Source organism: Nycticebus coucang, chromosome X (genome assembly GCF_027406575.1).
Source record: "Nycticebus coucang isolate mNycCou1 chromosome X, mNycCou1.pri, whole genome shotgun sequence".
Classification (NCBI taxonomy): Eukaryota; Metazoa; Chordata; class Mammalia; order Primates; family Lorisidae; genus Nycticebus; species Nycticebus coucang.
Window position 1 is genome coordinate 76118202 of NC_069804.1, and position 5383 is coordinate 76123584.

The 5383-nt window shown below is 40.9% G+C and overlaps 1 pseudogene; it reads left to right on the forward strand.

Annotated features, from left to right (window-relative positions):
* The first annotated feature begins 497 nt into the window (after positions 1 to 497).
* On the forward strand, positions 498 to 4733 carry LOC128577792 (importin subunit alpha-1-like; annotated as a pseudogene).
* Positions 4734 to 5383: the final 650 nt, after the last annotated feature.

Sequence of the window (5383 nt, forward strand, 5' to 3'; positions counted from 1 at the left end):
TTGTTGACTATTATGTGACATAATGAACAAAGCCTGCCCTTCTAAGACACAGACTTCACTGTGAAAGGTCTTTCCACCACCTTCTGACTATGTGACTTTGGGTAAGTCAATTCACCTTGCAGAGATGCCTCATCCACATTATAGAGTCAATGACAGCATCTTCCTCCAAGGAAGCTGGAAAGATTCAGTGAGGCAGTGGATAGGAACAAGGCCTCCAGCAATAGAAATGGACTCTCTTGAGTAAGAGCTGACTGTGATTTTCTGATGTGCTCATCATATCCATTGGTCTGCTTTCCTCAGAGAGTTAGGTTATAAGTCGGGGAGGCAAAGGCCCTTGAATGGCTCTGTTGGTGATGAAAAGAAGGGAAGGGACACCGTGTTCTGCCTGAGCTGCAGTGGACGTTTCCAGGGCAGCCAACCCAGATCTTCTGAGTCCCGTACCACCTCCTGTGGAAGCTTGAGCTAGCTGTGCAGCTATCTCCCTTTGTCTCATAACCATGTCCACCAATGAGAATGCTAATTCACCAGCTGCCCAACTTAACAGGTTCAAGAACAAGGGAAAAGACAATACAGAAATGAGGCGACGCCAAATAGAACTTAATGTGGAGTTGAGGAAAGCTAAGAAAGATGACCAGATGCTGAAAAGGAGAAATGTAAGCTCTTTTCCTGATGATGCTACTTCTCCACTGCAGGAAAACCAAAACAACCAGGGTACTGTAAATTGGTCTGTGGATGACATTGTCAAAGGTATAAACAGCACCAATATGGAAAACAAGCTCCAAGCTACTCAGGCTGCCCGGAAACTATTTTCTAGAGAAAAACAGCCTCCCATCGACAATATAATCCGAGCTGTTTGATCCCAAAATTTGTGTCCTTCTTGGGTAGAACTGATTGTAGTCCCATTCAATTGGAATCTCCCTGGGCACTAACTAACATTGCTTCTGGGACATCAGAACAGACTAAGGCTGTGGTAGGTGGAGGTGCTATTCCAGCATTCATTTCTCTGTTGGCATCTTCCCATGCTCATATCAGTGAACAAGCTGTGTGGGCTCTAGGAAACATTGCAGGTGATGGTTCAGTTTTCTGAGACTTGGTTATTAAGTATGGCGCAGTTGACCCACTGTTGGCTCGTCTAGCTATTCCTGATATGTCATCTTTATCATGTGGTTACTTATGTGATCTTACCTGGACACTTTCAAACCTTTGTTGCAACAAGAATCCTGCACCCATTAGATGCCGTGGAACAGATTCTTCCTACTTTAGTGCATCTCCTGCATCATGATTATCCAGAGGTATTAGCAGATACTTGGTGGGCTATTTCTTACCTTACTGATGGTCCAAATGAACGGATTGAAATGGTTGTGAAAACAGGAGTTGTGCCCCAACTTGTGAAGCTTTTGGGAGCTACTGAATTGCCAATTGTGACTCCTGCACTAAGAGCCATAGGGAATATTGTCACTGGGACAGATGAACAGACTCAGGTTGTAATTGATGCAGGAGCACTTACTGTCTTTCCCAGCCTGCTGACCAACCCCAAAACTAATATTCAAAAGGAAGCTACATGGACAATGTCAAACATCACAGCTGGCCATCAGGACCAGATACAGCAAGTTGTGAATCATGGACTAGTCCCATTACTTATTGGTGTTCTCTATAAGGCAGACTTTAAGACACAAAAGGAAGCTGTATGGGCTGTGACCAACTATAAAAGTGGTGGAACAGTTGAACAGATTTAATACCTTGTTCATTGTGGCATAATAGAACCATTGATGAACCTCTTTTTTTTATTAAATCATAACTGCATACATTGATATGATCATGGGGCACAATACACTCGCTTCATAGACCATTTGACACATTTTTATCACAATGGTTAACATAGCCTTTCCGGCGTTATCTCAGTTACTGTGCCAAAACATTTACATTCTACATTTACCAAGTTTCGCAAATATCCCTGTAATATGCACCACAGGTGTGATCCCACTGATCCCCCTCCCTCTACCCACCACCGCCCCCCCTTTCCCACTTCCCCCTATTGTTAGGTTGTAACTGGGTTATAGCTTTCATGTGAGAGCCACAAATCAGTTTCATAGTAGGACTGCATACACTGGGTACTTTTTCTTCCATTCTTGAGATACTTTACTAAGAAGAATATGTTCCAGCTCCATCCATGTAAACATGAAAAAGGTAAATTCTCCATCTTTCTTTAAGGCTGCATAGTATTCCATGGTGTACATATACCACAATTTATTAATCCATTCGTGGATCGATGGGCACTTGGGCTTTTTCCAAGACTTAGCTATTATGAATTGGGCTGCAATAAACATTCTGGTACAAATATCTTTGTTATGTTGTGATTTTTGGTCTTCTGGGTATATGCCCAGCAGAGGAATTACAGGATTGAATGGCAGATCTATTTTTAGATCTCTGAGTGTTCTCCATATATCTTTCCAAAAGGAATGTATTAATTTGCATTCCCACCAGCAGTGCAGAAGTGTTCCCTTTTCTCCACATCCACGCCAACATCTCTGGTCTTGAGATTTTGTGATATAGGCTAGTCTCAGTGGAGTTAGATGATATCTCAAAGTAGTTTTGATTTGCATTTCTCTGATGACTAAAGATGATGAGCATTTTTTCATATGTCTGAAGGCCATGCGCCTGTCTTCTTCAGAGAAGTTTCTCTTCAAATCCCTTGCCCAGCCTGCGATGGGATCCCTTGTTTTTTTCTTGCTGATGCGTTTGAGTTCTCTGTGGATTCTGGTTACTAAACCTTTGTCAGAGATATACCCTGCAAATATCTTCTCCCATTCTGAGGGCTGTTTGCTTGCTTTACTTACAGTGTTCTTAGCTGTGCAGAAGCTTTTTAGTTTGATCAAGTCCCAGTAGTGTATTTTTGAAGCTGCTTCAATTGCCCGGGGGGTTCTCCTCATGAAATACTCACCCAGACCAATTTCTTCAAGGGTTTTCCCTGCATTCTCCTCAGCACATAAACAAATTAAAAAACAAAGACCATATGATTCTCTCAATTGATGCAGAAAAAGCTTTTGATAATATCCAGCATCCCTCATGATCAGAACACTCAAGAAAATTGGTCTAGAAGGGACTTTTCTTAAACTGATAGAGGCCATCTACAGCAAACCCACAGCCAATATCATATTGAATGGAGTTAAATTGGAATCATTTCCACTCAGATAAGGAACCAGACCAAGGCTGCCCATTGTCTCCATTGCTTTTCAACATTGTAATGCAAGTTTTAGTCACCGCAATTAGGGAAGAAAAGGCCATCAAGGGTATCCATATAGGGTCAGAAGTGATCAAACTTTCGCTCTTCGCAGATGATATGATTGTGTATCTGGAAAACACTAGGGACTCTACTACAAAACTCCTAGAAGTGATCAAGGAATACAGCAGCGTCTCAGGTTACAAAATCAACATCTATAAATCGGTAGCCTTTATATACTCCAACAACAGTCGAGTTGAAAAAGCAGTTAAGAACTCTATCCCATTCACAGTAGTGCCAAAGAAGATGAAATATTTGGGAATTTACCTAACAAAAGACGTGAAAGATCTCTATAAAGAGAACTGTGAAATTCTAAGAAAAGAAATAGCTGAAAATGTTAACAAATGGAAAAACATACCATGCTCATGGCTGGGAAGAATCAACATTGTCAAAATGTTCATACTACCAAAGCAATATATAATTTCAATGCACTCCCTATTAAAGTTCCACTGTCATATTTTAAAGATCTTGAAAAAACAATACTTCGTTTTATATGGAATCAGAAAAAACCTCGAATAGCCAAGACATTACTCAGAAATAAAAACAAAACAGGAGGAATCACACTACCAGACCTCAGACTTTACTACAAATCGATAGTGATCAAAACAGCATGGTATTGGCACAAAAACAGAGAAGTAGATATCTGGAACAGAATAGAGAACCAAGAGATGAATCCAGCTACTTACCGCTATTTGATTTTTTTTTTTTTTTTTGTAGAGACAGAGTCTCACTTTATGGCCCTTGGTAGAGTGCCGTGGCCTCACACAGCTCACAGCAACCTCCAACTCCTGGGCTTAAGCAATTCTCTTGCCTCAGCCTCCCGAGTAGCTGGGACTACAGGCGCCCGCCACACCGCCCGGCTATTTTTTGGTTGCAGTTTGGCCGGGGCCAGGTTTGAACCCGCTACCCTCGGTATATGGGGCCGGCGCCTTACTGACTGAGCCACAGGCGCCGCCCCCGCTATTTGATTTTTGACAAGCCAATTAAAAACATTCAGTGGGGAAAAGATTCCATATTTAACAAATGGTGCTGGGTGAACTGGCTGGCAACCTGTAGAAGACTGAAACTGGACCCACACCTTTCACCATTAACTAAGATAGACTCTCATTGGATTAAAGATTTAAACTTAAGACATGATGAACCTCTTAACTGCAAAAGATACCAAAATTATTCTGGTTATTCTGAATGCCATTTCAAATATCTTTCAGGCTGCTGAAAAACTAGGTGAAACTGAGAAACTTAGTATAATGATTGAAGAATGTGGAGGTTTGGACAAAATTGAAGCTCTACAAAACTTGCTGAAAATGAGTCTGTGTATAAGGCTTCATTAAACTTGATTGAGAAGTATTTCTCTGTCGAGGAAGAGGAGGATCAAAATGTAGTACCAGAAACTACCTCTGAAGGCTATATGTTCCAACTTCAGGATGGGACTCCTGGGACTTTTAACTTTTAGATTGTATAGCTGAGGCACAAAGTTGTCGTGTACTGCGTTTGGTATAAGTTTGTCTTACTTACTATTTCTCTACTATGAACTCTTTTTAAACGTGGTTTGTTATTGTAGCACTTTTTACAACAAAACTATACTTGAACAGTTCCAAACTGTACAACATACTGTATGGAGCCTATCCTCTGAAAGGGTTTCCTATTTCTATGTGGAATTTCATATCTTGCAGTGTCCTGTAAATAAAGATTAAAGTCTACCCTTTTCTTTACTTAAAAAAAAAAAGAAAAGAAAAGAAGGGAAGGGATCTATTACTGAGGCCCCCTTGCTCATCAAACCCTGTATTCTGTACCCTAGACACATTATCTTATTGACCTTGACAGCTCTCCTGTAGGGCAATGTCTTTATCAAAGAAGAAAACTCTAACCCAGGGGTCCTCAAACTGCAGCCCGTGGGCCACATGAGGTGGTGTGATTGTATTTGTTCCCGTTTTGTTTTTTTAATTCAAAATAAGATATGTGCAGTGTGCATAGAAATTTGTTCATAGTTTTTTGTTGTTTTTTTTTAAACTATAGTCCAGCCCTCCAATGGTCTGAGGGACAGTGAATTGGCCCCCTGTTTAAAAAGTTTGAGGACACCTGCTCTAAGCCCTTATAAATGTA